We start from the raw sequence: 20,125 nt of genomic DNA, 5'->3' as shown, positions 1-20,125 counted from the left end.
CACTCTCTACTGTGCAGATAAAGAAAGGAGCTGTGTGTTAGTGGGTGTCCTGACACTCCTGCTCGCCCCCTCCCCCCTTAAGAGGCTTTCTCCACACAAGGGAGAAAGCCTTGCATTACTGTGTGTAGTTACAGACAAAAGAACAGGAAGTGAGGATTTCTCAGAAGAAATAAGAACATTTCAAAGCAAAATCGAAGGATGAGGTAAGTGAAGGAGGACTGCACTAAGGTAAAGGAAGCTATTTGGGGGAAAACAAAATTTACCTTTGCAACCCCTTTAAGCTTTGAAAATGAAAGATAGAAGCTGATTGGTTGCCTGCTTTGTAGTATCTTTTTCAGTTACTTTGCAGTAAAGCAACAAAATGCAAACCCTATAGTGTATTAATGTACTTTTACTAAACAAGAATACTGCACATGCAAACTACTTACAATTGTAGGAAAACAAAAGAAGACATACAGAGCATTACAAATATGCATACAACACACATGCACATGCTATCTAACCTTCTAAGCAAATGAGGATTGAAAATGGATTGTATGCTATAGGGATACAGTAAAAAGTCACTTAGGTTGGGTTATAGCATATAGCGTTGTTCATGATCTCTGTAGGCAACCAGGGTCCCAGGCTACACAAGTGATTGCAGAAACCTGGTTCTCTGAAGATTAAAGCGGGGGTTAAAACAAGATTGCTTTTTTTAACCTATGGATAAATAACCGATGGGGCCCACACACGATCGGTTTGGTCCGATCAGACCGTTCTCATCGGTTTGACCGATCGTGTGTACGCGGCATTAGGGTACTTTCACACTGGGGCGGCGGATCAGTTGGCGGTAAAGCGTAATTTTAGCTGCGGTTTTAAGGCGCTAGCGGGGGCGCTTTTAGTCCTCGCTAGCGGCAAAATAAAGGGTTAAAAGCGCCCATGTTTCGACGCTTCGGAATCGCTTTTCAGGCGCTTCGGAAGGGGCGGTGTAGGAGCGCTGTATATATAACCGCCCCAAAGATGCTGCTTGCAGGTTTTTTTTTCTGTCCAGCAAGTTCACCGCCCCAGTGTGAAAGCACTCGGGCTTTCACACTGTGGTGGTATGAGAGGTGCTTTACAGGTGCTACTTTTAGTGCTAAAACGCCTGAAAAGTGCCTCAGTGTGAAAGGAGTCTTAGTGCTTACTTTGAAGGTTTCCAAGTTTGTTAAACTGATCTCTTGACATCACACATGGACATTTTGATAAACAGTCAGCCACCTTATCATATCAAAGCTGCATTCCATTCATGGAGGCAGTACAGCCTATTAGCTGGCCTCCTACCTAGCATTCTAAAGCCGCTACACACTATTCATTTTTTTGGGTTCAATTAAATTCTTATGGATTCTTATGTTCAATTATTTTTTGCTCTTTTGCACAATATATACACTGCTCAAAAAAATTAAAGGAACACTTTTGAATAGGAACTCCTGGGATATTAATCTGGTCAGTTAAGTAGCAGAGGGGGAGGGGTGTATACAGAGGGGGTTGTTAATCAGTTTCAGCTGCTTTGCTGTTAATTGAAATTAACAACAGGTGCACTAGATGGGCAACAATGAGACAACCTCCAAAACAGGAATGTTTTTTCAGGTGGAGGTGTCTGACATTTTTTTCCCTACTCATCTTTTCTGACTGTTTTCCACTAGCTTTGCATTTGGCTAGGGTCAGTGTCTGTACTGGTAGCACAAGGCGATACTTGGACCCTATAAAGGTTGCACAGGCAGTCCAACTCCTCTAGGATGGCACATCATCACGTGTCATTGCCAGACGGTTTGCTGTGTCTCCCAGCACAGTCTCAAGAGCATGGAGGAGATTCCAGGAGAAATGCAGGTATTCTTCGAGAGCTGGACAGAGCCGTAAATGGTCCTTAACCCATCAGCAGGACCAATATCTGCTCCTTTGTGCAAGGAGGAACAGGATAAGCACTGCCAGAGCCCTACAAAATGACCTCCCGCAGGCCACTGGTGTGAATGTCTCTGACCAAACAATCAGAAACAGACTTCATGGGGGTGGCCTGAAGGCCCAACGTCCTCTAGTGTGCTCTGTGCTCACTGCCGGACACTGTGGAGCTTGATTGGCATTTTCCATTGAACACCAGAATTGGCAGGTCCCCCACTGGTGCCCCATGCTTTTCACAGATGAGAGCAGGTTCACCCTGAGCATATGTGACAGACGTGAAAGGGTCTAGAGAAGCCACAGAGAACTTTATGCTGCCTGTAACATCGTTCAGCATGACCGGTTTGGTGGTGGGTCAGTGATGGTCTGGGGAGGCATATCCATGGAGGGACGCACAGACCTCTACAGGCTACACAATGGCACCCTGACTGCCATTAGGTATCAGGATGAAATCCTTGGACCCATTGTCAGACCCTATGCTGGTGCAGTGGGTCCTGGGTTCCTCCTGGTGCACGACAATGCCCAGCCTCATGTGGCGAGAGCATGCAGCCAGTTCCTGGAGGATGAAGAAATTGATACCATTGAATGGTCCCACACTCACCTGACCTAAATCCAAAAGAACACCTCTGGGACAATTAATTTTCGGTCCATCCGGTGCCGCCAGGTGGCACCTCAGTCTGTTCAGGAGCTCAGTGATCCTCTGGTCCAGATCTGGGAGGAAATACCCCAGGACACCATCCGTCATCTCATTAGGAGCATGCCCTGATGTTGTCAGGCATGCATACAAGCACTTGGGGGCCATACAAACTACTGAGGACCATTTTGAGTTGTTGCAATTAAATTTCAGCAAAATTAACTAGCTTGCTGCATAATGTTTTCACTTTGATTTTCGTGGTGTCTTTGAATTCAGCCCTCTGTAGGTGGATAATTTTAATTTCTATCAAATGATGCGCCATCCTTTCATTCCTAACCAATTTCCCAGTCCAGTATAGATATCCAGCATGAGATTTTTGCCCGTTGAGATCTGATATGTTTTCAAAGTGTTCCTTTAATTTTTTGAGCAGTGTATATATATATATATATATATATATATATATATATATATATATATATATATATATATATATATATATATATTACAGTTTTGTTTGTACGTTTTTAAGTTGAAATACACAGTACTTGTATTTGAAGTGAGTTTTGTGCACCATTAAACAATGTGTCCTCTTTTTCCACTCCAGCTTGTACCCCCCAACGACAAATTCAAAAATGTACCTTTCATATTATTCAGCTGTTCTCCCAGTATGACATATAATAGATTCTGTAGTTCTAAAATTAGTTCAGTCAAGTTTTTGATAGTAAATGGCTTTTTACAGAAGACATTTGATGTGTGAGATTGATACCATTTCAAAGAATTTCTTGTTGAGAAGTTGCACAATGTCTGGTTAACAGCATGAGATCATTCAATTATATACCAGGTACCTGCAGGAAACCAACATAGACCATATCCCGCTTTACCCATGCACAGTTCTGTATTGTATAACTGATGACTAGCAGACTTCAGAAATAATTGATTCATAAAGTAATAAAGCCGCCTTTTAATTCAGTATGGTCGCTGCAACCCTAGTTAGAAGAAAGCGCATTCAGTGGAGTTAAATATATCTTAATTGGAAGTCCTAATAGAAAAAAAAAAAGAAAAGCTATTCAATCACACATACAATCTGAAAAGCTCTCACCACTGGGAAGCTGACAAACTGAGTTGGGAAATTACCGTATTTGCCGGTGTATAAGACGACCATATACTCATACAAGACGACCCCCTTCCTACTAGTCTGTCTGGAAGCTGGGGGGTAGCCAGTACAACCGCTGACAGGAACAACCGCTGACAGAAACAGGCTTTTTTCAGCTTTTTTAAAATCTCACTGTGCCATTACATTACATTACATGCCTCACTGTGCCATTACATTACATGCCTCACTGTGCTATTACATTACATGCCTCACTGTGCCATTACATTACATGCCTCACTGTGCTATTACATTACATGCCTCACTATGCCATTACATTACATGCCTCACTGTGCCATTGCCTGCCTCACTGTGCCATTGCCTGCCTCACTGTGCCATTGCCTGCCTCACTGTACCATTGCCTGACTCACTGTGCCATTGCCTGTCTCACTGTGCCATTGCCTGCCTCACTGTGCCATTGCCGGCCTCACTGTGCCATTGCCGACCTTACTGTGCAATTGCCTGCCTCACTGTGCCATTGCCTGCCTCCGTGATAGGCGGAACACTCATTTTCCCAGCAGAGCCTCTGTTCAGTGTTCCGCCTATCACGTATGTCCTCTCGTCTGAGGCCGAGGATGAGAAGGCATCTGTGATAGGTGGAACACTGAACAGATGCTCTGCTGGGAAAATGAGTGTTCCGCCTATCACGGAACAGCCTGAGGAGGAGGCGCGGCTTTTGAATAATGGATGCCCGCAGTCTGACAGACAGGTACCGGCGTATAAGACAACCCCTGAGTTTTGAGGCATTTTTTTACATACAAATGTCGTCTTATATGCCAGAAAATATGGTATAAAAATAAGTTGCGCTAAACTTACTCAAGTGTAATACGTGAAGTAAGTAACATTGATAAAAATAAAAATATAAAAAAATAAACTCCTTGCAAATGCATATGATGCAATCACAAATCTAAATGTTGGTTTATCAAATAATGATTGACAATGAATAGTGCATAAAATAAGAGTTCCTAGCCAATATGAAAATGGCCCACGTTGACACACGAAACACCCCAGAAGACGTTATAAGATTAAAGATGTAGCCTTCACCTCTGCACTGCCGCTTACCAGCTGTAAATAATCTCCTATTATGGGAGATCACACGTGCTTTTGACTTGTTACCCAGCCCGGGCCTTTATGGAGCACACCAATAATCTCAGCGTCTTCACCAATAGAGATCCTCACAGGTATGTGTATCCAATTGGTCCCCATGCAAAACTAAAGTCTTCCATAGTCTAAAATCCTTATATTATTATTGAAAGTTAAAAAATGTTGCACTTACATTAATACAGGATAAAATCGGCAGTGAAAAATACTGAGCTGGCCAGCTCTCGATTGTAGCCCGTCAATCCGGGACCTGCGTGTACGCGTTGACGTCAGCACATCGCTTTACCACTACGTGTTTCGTCACATCCAACGTCGTCCTGGGGAGTTGGAAAATTGTTGGCCAGTTCCTTTTGTTCTAGCCTAGTGCATGTTCCCATATGGGTAGTCTATCCAGTGTACATTAGACATGACATTGCATGACAGCTTCTGATGGAATAATCAGACCTCCTTGTTTATTGGTTAATTAAGATCAGGATGTGCAAAGTGCAGTAATCCAATGCAACCAAACTACAGTTAGCTCTGTGAGTAGATGATTGATTCTTATAGAAGGTACTTTTTTGAGTTAGGAATACATACTTTAATAGATTTAATTAAACATTTTTTTATCAAATTTAGCATCACTTTAATGTCTATGAAATAACGCATGGGAGGAGCAATATATAACATTTGGGGGAGAGTCATTTTAAATACTGCCAATCTCACTAGCCATTATAATTAGTTTGTTATTTAGCCCTGGTTCACATTTGTGCGATTTGACATGTTAAATCGCACGGCGCTGCCCCAATTCCCAAAGTAATTTCTGTACTACTTTTGGTGATTTGGGGGTAGATTTCCATTGACATCTGTACAGAAACCCACACAGATGTCTCTGAAATCGCCCCTGAAGTAGGGACTGACACGTGGCACTCGCACAATTTCATTCTCGCAGTCAGTGTGAACCTAGGCTTTCAAATAAATACATACAATAAATATAAATCGTATTCTTTTTTAGTCTTTAGCATAACAAATAAAATATATTGGAAAACCTTCAGTTTAATGTATGGTTTGTGACTTTGGCACAGCTACAGTATTTCAGGGAAAACATTTGCAGTTTAGTGATTGTTGTTTCATCTTGTACAGCACAGGATAAGATGGCCGGGGGCAGTGATCCCAGACATCTATAAGGATTATGTAACAATTCACAATTGTTACATAATAGTCGTTGTTTCATATCATATTCTGGGAAAGAAATGAGTCTTACTGTTATTTAATGAGGTGTGTTTTTTGGGTGGTGAATAGTGATGAGCTGAAGTTTCACAGTCTACAGGACAATGTCAACTGTTATCAAAAGACAGTGCTTGACATTTCATTTTTCTAAACATTGAGAACAAGTTTTCCATCAAGAGGGTTATGAAATGGATTGTGTGTGGTCTTTCCGGACAAATCTGAAGAACACCTCACCAGCACGAAGCCACAAAGATACCAGTATTGTCATACAGTATGTTTAGGCTGCAAGGAAAATCATTGCTTTTATTTACCACAATGAACAACATTAAAACACATACTAGATATACAGTATGTAGCATTATTCAGGTCTGAAGTAATAAGGTGAATAATGGGTATGGCCAAATTGAGCTAACAGTGGGAGGGACTTATAGGGTAAAAAGTAAATAATGCCCAGAGTGCAGAGGTCAGGAGTATGTAATACTCGGCGTGTAGGGGGTCAGGAGTATATAATACCCAGAATGCAGGGGTCAGGAGTATGTAATACCCAGAGTGCAGGGGTCAGGAGTATGTAATACCAAGAGTACAGCGGTCAGGGGTATGTAATACCCAGAGTGCAGGGATCAGGGGTATGTAATACCCAGAGTGTAAGGGTCATGATTATGTAACACCTGGAGTGTAGGGGTCATGGGTATGTAAGGCCTCGTACACACGATAGGTTAAACAGAGGACAACGGTCTGATGGACCGCTTTCATCGGTCAAAACCGATCGTGTGTGGGCCCCATAGGTTATTTAACCATCGGTTAAAAAAAAGCCAACTTGCTTTAAATTTAACCGATGGATTCCTAACCGATGGGAAAAAAACGATCGTTAGTAGGCACAACCATCGGTTAAAAATCCACGCATGCTCAGAATCAAGTCGACGCATGCTTGGAAGAATTGAACTTCGTTTTTTTTCATCACGTCGTTGTGTTTTACGTCACCGCGTTCTGACACGATCGTTTTTTTAACCGATGGTGTGTAGGCACGACTGACCATCAGTCAGCTTCATCGGTTAACCGATGAAAACGGTCCATCGGTCCGTTCTCATCGGATGGACTGATCGTGTGTACGCGGCATTATACCTAGAGTGCAGGGGTCAGGAGTATATAATAACCAAAGTGCAGGGTTAGGAGTAAGTAATACCTGGAGTGTAGGGATCAGGAGTGTATGAATGCAAAAGTGCTTCCCAAGTATAGATATCATCCACCCACCCCTCCCTTCACCATAGACACCAGTCCAAAACATGAGACTCCTTATTCATATTTGTCTCTGCTTTCATTTTCGGCACATTTTGTGCCCATTTAATGCATACAGAAGTTCTGGGGAGAAAGTAATTAAAGCAGAACTCTGGGATCCCTATTAAAAAGTCCCCTATTAGTTCACCCCCTACACTAAACACAAAACAGTTATTACATTTGTGAAATTCCTTACCATTGAATAGAAAAGTATAATTGAATTCTCAGGAAGTTCTCTCTGTAATTCAAAAAAATGCAGCATCTATTCTGCCAAGGTGGAGCTGTTACAACAGGGATTGCATCATATCGTCTCCTTTCTCTTTACAGCATGGGTGCTCAACCTGTGGCCCTCCAGCTGTTGTGAAACTACAAGTCCCATCATGCCTTTGCCTTTGGGAGTCATGCTTGTAACTGTCAGCCATGCAATGCCTCATGGGACTTGTAGTTCCACAACAGCTGAAGGGCCACACTTTGAGCACCCATGCTTTACAGTCTGGAAAAGGAACTACATTTCCCAAGAATCTTTGTAAATTTCAGTGAATGTGGGTGGGTACACTAGGTCTGTACATGTTAAATGTGAACTCGCCCACTTCAACAAAAATCACACCCCCTCATTATAAATGTAAAGAATGCATTTGCACAATGTTTAGTTAATTTTATGTAGTCTACTTTCATTAAATATTGAATTCTCCCTCCTTTAGATTTTCTGTTACTGTCTGCAATCTTTACAATTCATCTCTCCCCACTCCAGCTTCAACAGCAGATAAACGAATTGCCCCTACTTGCTTTATTTAAATTACTATCAAACTATAGAGACAGGCCCATAATTATATATTATACACACTGTACTCTGCTGTAATATTTGATGGGCACTAACAAGGCTGCACTGGTTAGCCTACACTGACCAGGCTGCAATGGTGAGGCTGCACTGGTGAGGCTGCAATGGTGAAGCTGCACTGATAAGGGTGCACTGGTGAGCCTCCACTGACGAGGCTGCAATGGTGAGCCTCCACTGATGAAGGTGCACTAGTGAGCCTCCACTAGTGAGGCTGCACTGATTAGGGTGCACTGGTGAGACTGCACTGGTGAGCCTCCACTGATGAGGCTGCACTGGTGAGCCTCCACTGATGAGGCTGCACAGGTGAGCCTCCACTGGCCAGGCTAAAATGGTAAGCCTCTACTGATGAAGCTGCACTGGTGAGCCTCCACTGATGAGGCTGCACTGATGAGCCTCCACTGATGAGGCTGCACTGGTGTGCCTCCACTGATGAGGCTGCTCTGGTGAGCCTCAACTGATAAGGCTCCACTGGTGAACCTACACTGATTAGGCTGCATTGTTCTGGCTTTGGAGGAATTTCAGGGTCCATCTTGCAGGGTAATTAGGGGCTGTCAAAATAGGGCATTGGACTTCTTCTTTCTGTGTGATTTGTTCAAAAACTCTGGTCACCTTAAGTCATCTTATTATATATTTTTGGGGGATATTTATTATAGCAAAAAGTAAAAAATATTGAATTTTTTTCAAAATTGTCGCTCTATTTTTGTTTATAGCCCAAAAAATAAAAACTGCAGAGGTGATCAAATACCACCAAAAGAAAGCTCTATTTGTGGGAAAAAAAGGACGCCAATTTTGTTTGGGAGCCACGTAGCACGACCGCGCAATTGTCTGTTAAAGCGATGCAGTGCCGAATCGCAAAACCTGTCCTTTAAATATTGTACCTGCTGGGTGTCTATAGTATGCCTGTGAAAACGTCTTTGAGAACCCGGGTCTTGCCCCAGGGAACATGTATCAATGGAATTTTTTTTTTAAAAACGGTTGTTTTTTTCAGGCCTCCTGAAAAAACGACAGTTTATTGAATCTTTTTTTCCCGGGTTCTCAAAGACGTTTTTACAGGCATACTATAGACACCCAGCAGGTACAATATTTAAAGGAATTTTTCATTTTTTTATTTTTTTTATTTAAGCATCATTAAAATCACTGCTCCAGAATCTTTAGGTGCAAACTACAGAGCACACGGCCAGTACACACCAAGTAGCTTTAGGTGTAAACTACAGAGGATACAGGCAATAAACCACGTAAGAATACTGCAGCTAGAACAATCACCTGCCTGCCAGTAAATTAGGAAGAACTGATCTAGCTAAACTATACGGTGTATAAATATATGTACAACACCTGGGATGCATATATATCCTCTACACACTGTAACATTAACTGACTAGCCTGCCTGCCTGCTCTATCTACCTGCAAAAATGACATTCTCTCTGTCCTCTCTTAACCACTGCAACACACTACACAAGGCCGACCTGCAGGCGGCCTTTTATAGTGTGGAGTGTGTACTAATCCCCCTGAGCCATAATTGGCCAAAGCCACCCTGGCTTTGGCCAATTATGGCTCTCCGGTTTTTGCAAGCTGTGATTGGCCAAGCATGCGGGTCATAGTGCATGCTTGGCCAATCATCAGCCAGCGATGCCGCAGTAAATTATGGTCTGTGAAACGTAACTCGATTTTGGCGAGAACGACCCGTTTTGTTTGTATTTCGATGAACGATCGAACATACAATGTTCAAGTCGAACATGAGTTTGACTCGAATACTTACTGTAGCTCATCCCTACTTAGGACATCAGATGCCCATGATTAGGGTTATCATTTTGTCAATCAGCCACTATGGGCTAGGTAAGGTGATCATGATGACACTGGAGGGATCCGCCACACTCTGATCTGCCATACTACAGCCCATGAGAACTGTTACCAGGACTGGGTTTGGTATTTAGTGCCAGATATATCAAAAATACTGACTACACAGCAAAAATGTATGGGTAAATTAAGTTATAAACATACAGTATACTGTACAGTACATAACATATATAAAATCTAAATATATGTTTATATTTTGAATCCAGGGAACTGCATTCACATGCAACATCTCGTTATTTTGCTGTAGCCTTATAATCCCTGGCCAGGAAATAGAATGAAATGTATTCCTAATAGAATGGACCTATCTTGTGCCAAACATGCTCATGATCTTTTATCTGGTCTCTAGAGCGGCCTGTAATAACAATTGAACACAGCTTGATTCTTTATCTTTATATCCAGGGAAGAATTTGGCAGCATGAACTGAATATAATTTCACTGTTTCCATCATCAGTTCTCTCTACGATCCTCCCTAATAAGAAAGGCCTGCTCCTTTCATTGTAACAATCTCCGCATTTCATTAAACTCTGCTAGGTCAGTCTGTGGATTCTTCTGAGAGACCTCATCACATACTAATAATGGATGGGTACTATGCCGATGTGAAGTTATTGATTTACATCATAGAAGCTTCTTGTCCTCCAGGCAAATAATACTGTATGTTGTCCAGTGGCGGCTGGTGCTCAAAATATTTGGGGGGGCGCAATCTGAATAAAAAAAAAAAAAAAAATTGCAGCCTCACTGTGCCCATCAATTGCCACCACTGTGCCCATCAAACGCAGCCACTGTGCCCATCAAACGCAGCCACTGTGCCCATCAATTGCCGCCACTGTGCCATCAAACGCAGCCACTGTGCCCATCAATTGCTGCCAGTTTGCCCCATCAGTAGCCGCCAGTTTGCTCCATCAAATACTGCCAGTTTGCCCCATCAAATGCTGCCAGTTTGCCCCATCAAATGCCGCCAGTTTTCCCCAACAAATGCTGCCAGTTTGCCCCCCCCCGTCCAGCACTTACCTTTCTCGGGTCAGCACCGTTCTCCACGCTCCCTCCGAGTCCTCAATGTCTTCTCCCATCCCCTTCATGTCATCTCTGCTATGATTGGATGCCTGATGAAGCACACAGGAACAGAGCTGGAGCTGTCAGACACAAGCTGTGTCTAAGGCCTTGTACTCACGACCGGATCTGTGCGCTGAAAACTGTCTGCCGGACAGTTTCCGGCGTACAAGGCTGATTTTTGTTTGGTTCCGCTGGCTTGTACACACCAGCGGACCAAATTACCGTCGTACCGGAACGCGTGCACGTAAACTACGTACGACGTCACTATAAAGGGGAAGACCAAACTTAATGGCGCCGCCCTCTGTTCCTCTTTTGCTAGTTACGGGTTTGCTCGTGTTAGTGAAGGTTTGGTTAGAGCTGATTCGCGCTTCTCAGTCTCCAGGCTTTGACAGCGTGTATTCACGGGTTCAGTGCGTGTGCTTGCGGTAACGTAGTTGTCATTTGGCTATAGGCTAGCAGGTTGTTTCTGCTTTTGCAGTTGCATCCTGTGCGCTCGTATCTGTTTGTCACGCGTTCGTCGCAGGTAGTGCTGGATTTGCGAGTGCTTTCTGTTTGAGTGTGTTCTTGACTGACCAGCCGGCCGGTTTGAAGCCATGATGGAGCAGCAGCGTCAATTTTCGCGAGTTGGTGCTGTTTATGGGATGGCTGCTGGATATGTTCATTATTCCAGTACTTTGGCCAGAAACAGGGGGCGGAGGCGTTTCTGGACCAAGAATTGGTTGCGCCAGCGAGACCAGTTCTCACATATGCCTCTGCTTAGGGAAATCCAGGAGAATAATCCTAATGACTTTAGGAATTTTCTCCGCATGACGGACCCCGTATTCAACAGTCTGCTGGATCTTCTGTCCCCCTATATCACGAGGCAGGACACTGTGATGCGCCAAGCCATCACGGCCGAGCAGAGGCTTATTGCCACGTTGCGGTACCTGGCGACTGGGAGGAGCCTGCAGGACCTCAAGTTCTCGACAGGCATCTCTCCGCAGGCGCTTGGGGTCATCATACCGGACACGTGTGCTGCCATCATCAAAGTTCTGCATGAGGAGTATATTAAGGTAAGTTTCCTGGCTGTAATAATGTGGCCAACTAACTTTATTTTTAATTTCCCAGATATGCTGTGTGTTTAACTAACGTTCCCTTTTCTCCCTATGCATGTTGATATAAGCTTTACATGTTTTATTCTTGACCTACCTGCATATTTGTCCCTTACCCAATATTAACCTGTCCAGCATGCTATCCTAGGGACAAACCCACCTTGCCATTTTTTAAAACACGACTTTTTGTTTTTTGTGTCCCCCCCCCCCCTTCAAATTTTTTAAGTCCCCATCAGAGGGCTGTGGAGTCTCTTAATTAAGTGGCCCTATATATATTTCATTTCCCAAATTCTCCATGCACATTTTTCAAATGCAATTTTAATACTGTGAAGTTTCACAAGGATGCTTGTAGGATGTTTTTGTGCCAAAGTACTAAATCTCTTTTTTTGTTTGTCCCCACAGCTACCCTCCACACCACAGGAATGGCAGTCTGTGGCTTCCCAATTTGCCGAGCGGTGGGATTTTCCTAACTGCGGTGGAGCAATAGATGGGAAACACGTCCGCATTGTGCCCCCACCCCACTCGGGGTCCTACTATTATAATTACAAGGGTTATCATAGTATTGTGTTGATGGCGGTGGTGTCGGCACAGTATGAGTTTCTATATGTGGACGTGGGGAAGAACGGCCGGATGTCTGATGGGGGAGTGTTCGCACGGACTGATTTCTATGATCGTCTCCAAGCTGGTGGTCTGGCATTGCCACCAGATGAAGAGAATGTGGAAGGACTTCCGTTTGTGTTCCTAGCGGACGAGGCTTTCGGGCTTGGTCCTCACCTTATGCGGCCTTTTCCCCAGAGGACCCTCACCTCAGAGAGGAGTGTGTTTAATTTTCGGTTGGCCAGGGCTCGGAGGGTAGTCGAGAATGCCTTTGGGATACTCATCAACCGGTTCCGCCTGTTCAGGACATCGATACATCTGGCGGAATATAAATTGGACACCGTTGTATTTGCCTGCTGCATTTTGCACAACTTTTTACACAGGCACTCCCAGACGTACCTACCCGACATCGGTTCTGAGGCAAGACTACCCTCAGATCCCCTTCCCGGGCTGGACACTGGTCGCGCTGGCTTGGCCCCCCAATCAGCTCGTGAGGTACGCGACAAATATGTTGAGTACTTCATGGGTCGGGGGGCCATTGCTATGCCAGATCATATTTCTTTCTAATTCGGCCCCCAAAGAAAGGAATATTCTCACAAATAATAAATAATTAGACCATTGGACTTTATACAGTTGTTTGTCATTAATGCTTTTTCTCTTTTTATCTGTCTTCCTGGTTCTCTAACTAACTTCTGCAATTTTAGTGCATAATTGATTTCTCCACTTTTAGTAAATAAACACATTTTGCACAGTATTCACTCATCTACAAACAGGGTATTGAGTCTAGAAATAAGAAGCAACTCCATTTGAAAATTTTGAGGTCAAGTGTTTTAATTTTTCCTTTTTCATGACCACAAAAATTATTATTTTTTTTTTTTCATTACTCCCTGCTTTTGTACTTAGGAGTCTACAATATTTTTTGGACTTTGTGTATTTTTTTTTCAGGTAATTAAACAAAAAATATTATCAAGAATATACATTTTTTAACAAGTTCACAGTTTTGTTTATCAAATATAGTTCGATTTATTGTTTACATATATATATATATATATATAGAATATTTTTGGTGGGGTGTTTACCGCCTTTGTATTTTTTCTTCTCGGCATATTTTTTCGGCCCAAAAACCTATTTTTTTTTTTTAAATTTTTTTTTTTTCCCATTTTTTTGTGTGTTTTTAAATACGAATATTTGTTGGGGAGATTTAGGAGTCAAATCTCGACTTCACTAAATTCAGTGATTAGAGAGATTTATAATTCTATATATATATATATTTCATTTTTTTGGGTGTTTATTCTTTATGGTCTAAACTTTATAGTATCCAAAAATGTACAACATGGACAAAAAAAAGAACTTAAAACTTATAAAAATATAAGAATTCACAACAGCAGTCAGTCATGGTGTGCTTTCACACTGGAACACGCCAAAATTTGAAGATACACACATTCAGTGCAAACTCGCCAAATGTCATTGGTTCAACAGACAAATGGCCACATGTGCTATCTGACATCATGGGTGATCAATGTCTGTGTTTTGTGGGAGCAAACCCTTCCTCTCAACTACTTGAGGATGGAGGAAGGGGTTGGACCCACAAAGCACAAACACTAGATATTCTGTGATGGCAGATAGCACATGTTGGCACACTGTGTGTGTATCTTCAAATTTTGGCGTATTCATTATTAAAACAGTAAAAATGTTTGTGGGGGCGGGGGATGGGCGGGGGGTGTTTCAGTCTTTGACACGGCCCATCATGTCAATAATATTTTTAAAATTAGATTCGATGACCATCATTCTTTGCCGCATATTGTCCATTTCCGTGCTGCATTCCAAAAGGACATTTGTTACATTCTGTTCCATGACAACCATCCTTTCACGCATATTGTGCATTTCAGTGCTGCACTCCATAACCTGTTGAATAATTATAGCAGCACTTGCACGTGAAAATATTGACACACCATCCTCCTCCCCTAAAAAAGAAAAAAATGGGCATTCAAAAATGTTTTATTTGATGAGGCTTATCTACATATGTTTTTTTAAATCAAGCTAGGGTGACACTGACCTGATGGGCTTCTCCTTTCCACCTCTTCGACATCTTCTATCACTCCTCCTTCTTCCACCACCTCCCCATCATCTTCTATCACTCCTCCTTCTTCCACCACTTCCCCATCATCTTCGACTCCTCCTTCATCCATCAATCCACCTTCTTTCAATTCGCCAAATTGTTCTTCCGCCACTTGCCCTTCATCTGCTATAAATTCTAAGTCCAAAATTACTTCTTCCTCCTCTCTTCCTTCCTCCTTTCTTCCTTCCTCCTCTCCTTCCACATCCTCTTCTCCTTCCACATCCTCTTCTCCTTCCACATCCTCTTCTCCTTCCACATCCTCTTCTCCTTCCACATCCTCCTCCTCCTCCACATGTCGAGATGGAAGATTTTGGCCTTGTCTGGCCCTCTCTGCCTCCTCCAAATGCTGGCGACTTCTTTCCCCTTAAATAACAACAAAAAAAATGTATACTCATCAGCACACAGATATTGGAGAGCATAAATCGCACACATTGCTTAGAAGAGGCTTTCATTTATTTACTTTTATCTTTCACCAAACCTACATTTTAGAATTACTTCTATGGCAAGCTCTGATCCTGCCCCTTTTTAGCAAAGTGACACACATGGATGTCCCCCCTAAACTGTATTTCTGGGAGACCCTACCAAAACCCATTTTTGATTTGGGGAGACACAGGTGCTCTGCATTGCAGATGTGAAAACATCTGCTTTATTACCACTGTTTTTAGAATGTATCCTGTTTGCCTTTCCCATTCTCCTAATTCTATTTTTTCTAACTAGCTTTTACACAATGTTTACAAACAAAGTGTTTGGCCAGTGAGCCATGTCCAGGTGTGTTGTTCCTGGAAAAACCAAGCCTTTCTGAGAAACTATGTGATGTTACGTGGTTTACTAAGAACACTATTTGTAAATATGTAGTTATTTATGTCATAAAAAATAAATGACAACATGTCTTTAAAATTACAAGCAGGCCAAGGAGGCAGATGGTGAAATATACATGGCAACACATTATTGCAGACTATCAACCCCCCCCCAACCCCAAAATATATTTACTTACTTTTACGCAGAATTTTAAGTATCTTCTTCATCTGATGTGGCTCCCTCAATTTTAAGTCTGACCAGCGTTTCCTCAGCTGTTCCTTGGACCTGGTGATCCCAAACATCCTCTGCATTCTCCTCGCCACCTTGTCCATAATATGTGCCTTTCGGCGGTTAGGGGTCTTGTATGGCCCTAATTCACCATCATAGTCCTTCCTCCGCATGATGGAAACTAACTCCACCATTTCCTGGAACCGCATATTAGTGGCTTTGTATCTTCTTTGCCTTGATCGGGACGTCCCTGCCTCTGTCCCTTCACTTGTGGCATGAGAGCATCGTGCCCGCTCGTGTGACATCGCCATCTTTCCTTTCCCACAGAGATTATGGGCGGGGAAAAGATGAATTGTTACGCCATGGGCGGAGAAGAGGGCGGCGTTTAATACATACGCGGAGTGTAGAGAATGCAAACAACGTGTTTACGTAGGTTACGCGGAGAATCTTCGAGCGCATCCAGAACATACACAGTTAACGCCATATTTCCTAAACACATTGATTAGGGGCCTAGCAAAGGTGACGAGGGCGGGGTTTAATAAATACGCGGAGTGTTTAAAAGGTGCACGCCGTGATTACGCATCTTACGCGGTAATTAGGCGAGCGTGAGAAACGAGGAGCGAGAGACAGGAAGGTAAGGAAATTAAAAATGGGATCAGCAGAGGCCTAGAAAATGTAGACACATGGGATGGGGGTTTGGGCTGTTGGTTGCACCCTTTTTAAGCTATTCTGTCTATGGGGTACCACAATGTTATTTTGGTGTCCAAATGCTTTTGGACACCTCACAAAATAGAGATGTGAACAATGCTGTACCTCATTGACAAGTTTTTGAATGGTGTATTCAGATCAGGCAAAGTATTGTTCAAGTGTTGGTTGTACAGAGGTCATTAGGAAGTGTCTTTTATGTCATCCATTGTCAGGGGCATGAGATCTACACATGAAAGAGTGCCTAGATGAATACTGTCATTTGTAATCATTGTTTATTTTTCGATATTAAAAATAGTTACTGCAATGTTAAGAATGGCTCTGCATCTAGCAAATCAATGTTTGGTACAACCAATGCGGCCGAGCTGCCAATCATTGTTTAAACAAGAGAGACTGTGTTTGTAATTAGATATAGGTAATAAATTTGAAGACACATATTATATCAAGGTCAACGCTGATCCTTTTGAATATCTATTTTTCTTTGGTTTATGTTTTGCGAATCTAGACTCAAAAAGAAATATCATATTTCACAACGGGAAATGGACCAACTACAAACAAAGGAAGCTATAGAGGCCTTACTACAAAAATATCAGGACACGCCCATCCTGTGGAATTCCAAACACTCTTTATATTGTAATAAAGATGTACGAGCGGCAGCACTAGAGGAGCTAGCAAACTATATGCAAACATGGGTGCCAGGATGCACTGCCAACATGGTGAAGGATAAACTTGCCAACCTGAGAAGCACATACAGAAGAGCATACAAAGCTAATAAAAGCAAAAAATCGGGAGCAGCAGCAACACAAGCAAAGGAACCCAAACTGTGGTATTACAAACAGATGGCTTTTTTGCGTGACGAAATGGAAGGCAGGAAAACGATGTCTAGTCTTGCTTCCAACCTTTCCTCCATGCTACCTTCCAGCGGACATTCCCCAGATGACCACAGCCCTGCAGAGTCGGAGGAAGAGGGCCTGGCTGACAGAGATGCAGATCTGCCACCCTTCGATGAGGAGGTATAGTAGTTTCCTCTATATTTCTGACCTAAATAATTATTGGTGGATTAATGATTTGATATTGTAAAAGAAAAGCCAAGCTGGGAAAAAGCACAAAAAAAGGTGTACAGACAAATAGGTGTCAGGGATGACAACTGCAGGGGTCAGAAGTAATAATGAACAGAAAATACTAAACGAAAAACATGAAAATGAGTGTGGTTTTATTTAGCGAAATTGTAAAAAATTTCCTTTTTTTTGCACACAGGAAGAAGAGATCAGCCAGGAGGTGGCAGATCCTCACGTGTCTGTCAGCCAGGAGGAGGCCGGGGTCAGTGGCAGCCAGGAGGAGGCCGGGGTCAGTGGCAGCCAGGAGGAGGCTGGGCCCAGTGGCCTGCAGCAGGTCCCCCCGGCCAGGAGAACCACCACCAGCCAGTCTTCTCCCCCCCAGGTGAGGCCATCAGGCCGAAGGAGGCAGTTGAGGCCTGTGGAGGAGGCAAGCCTCCGCATGATACAGGAGGCAAGCGCCATCATGAGGGCCCCCCTCAACCCCACAGAGGCCTTCAGTGCCTCCTTGGCACACGATTTGAATGAAGGGGAGGAGGACCAGAGAAGACTGGCAAAGGCCCTGATGAACCAGGTCCTTTGGTGGATGCAGAAGGGCCTGCTGACCCCAGACACTGGGCTATGTGACCCGGCCCGGCTTGCGGAACACCATCCTCCTGCTGCCACATCGACCCCACCTGCAAGAGCCCGTGTAAGATCCGCTGGAAGGCTGCCTGGAGGGAAGGCTGGAAAGAGGAGGAAACGTTGATTCTCTGCCTTCCATTTCCTTCCACATAAAGGACATATTGTTTGGACTACCACAGTTTGGGTTCCTTTGTTTCTGTGCTGCTGCTTCATATTTTTGTGTTTGGCTCCTGAGGCTTGGAAGTTTATCCTTCACCATGTTGGAAATGCAAGTTTGCATATAGTTTGCTATCTGTTCTAGTGCTGCCGTTCTTTTTTTGTTTGGATGACATTTGCATAAATAAATGTATTTTTGCTATCATTTGAAAACATGTCTATTGTTTGTTATACTGTGGGGATTATTAGGCAGCAAACCTTTAATAAATATACAATGGGTCATTTACAAAGGACACACTCCTTGGGGGGGGGGGGGGGGACATTTGGTGTGCCAACATGGTTCAATATTCTCAAATGAAACACAAAAAAAAAAAAAATTTAAATAAAAAAAAAAAAAACATGTAAAAAAAAATTAAAGAAAATGGTGACATAACTAGAAACAAAAAAAAAAAAAAAAAAAGATGCACATTCCTTTACAAAAATGACTAAAATAAATTATGGAGGACCACCAACCAAAACACACGTCTGGCATAGAAAACCTTATTAAAGGATTACATCACAAGCAAGAAATGTGACATTTCAGTATGGGACAACTCTATTGAAATTGCATCAGCAAGAGAACAGGGTTATTCTAGCAAGAGAAGAATTAATAAAACGAGGCAAGAAACTGTGGTTTAGTGCACCTTTTTAAGACATTGTTCTCTTGCTAGAATAAAAGGTTTCTAATGACGAATGTGCCATATCCCAAACAAACGCGAGTTTTACCTGAACGAGCGCTCCCGTCTCCTCATTTGGACTGAGCATGCGCGGGGTTTTTGTACGCTGCTTTTGTGTACAGACGACCGAACATGTCTGACGGACACGATTCCAGCAGACTGTTTTAAAGCAAGACCAGGAAACAGTTGTTCGTTGGAAAACGGTCTGGCCGACGAATGTTTGCTGGAATCCTGTCCGTTACTGCCTACACACGATCGAACATGTCCGCTGAAACTGGTCCGCGGACCAGTTTCAGCAGACATGTTTGGTCGTGAGTACGGGGCCTAAGAGATTCCTCATGTGTCACCTTTTTTCTCTTGGTGTAAGTAAACTTGTCAGAAGTGATTCATGCCGATAGCAGAGCAACAAAAGAGCAGACAGAAATTACACTAAGGCCTCGTACACATGACCGGGTTTCTCGGCAAAAACCAGCAAGAAAACTGCTTCTTGCCAAGATTCCCATTCATGTGTACGAGGCATTCAGGTTTCTTGTCTGGAAATCTGGCCAGAATCTCGACGAGAAAAAAAGAGAGCCTGCTCTTTTTTTTCTCGTCGAGATTCTTGTCGGCCTGTTTCCCGACGAGAAACCCGAGAGTGTGTATACTTACCTGTTGCCGTGGAAACCCGCGCATGCTCGAAATGACTTTGACGCATGCGCGATAGCTTCCACGGCATAGGTAGGGTGAAGCAAGATGGCGGCAACGGCATCGAATGTGATCAGTGCATGCTCGTCATACGCGATGACGTCACTGCGTTCTTTCCTTTCAAGAGGACCATGGTTCTTTTGAAACGAAAGTCTGTACACTCCGACGGCAAGAGTTTCTTGCCAAGAATCTCGTCAGGGAAAACAACGGGTTTTTCCTGACGAGATTCTCGGACGTGTGTACGAGGCCTCAGTGCTCTAAATTGAGACATGTACACATCATAGGAGGGATATATTTTGTTAATTTTTGATTGTCTGAGGTGTACAACCACTT

Source organism: Rana temporaria, chromosome 1 (assembly GCF_905171775.1).
Source record: "Rana temporaria chromosome 1, aRanTem1.1, whole genome shotgun sequence".
Lineage (NCBI taxonomy): Eukaryota > Metazoa > Chordata > Amphibia > Anura > Ranidae > Rana > Rana temporaria.
Note: the sequence above shows the minus strand (reverse complement) of the source record.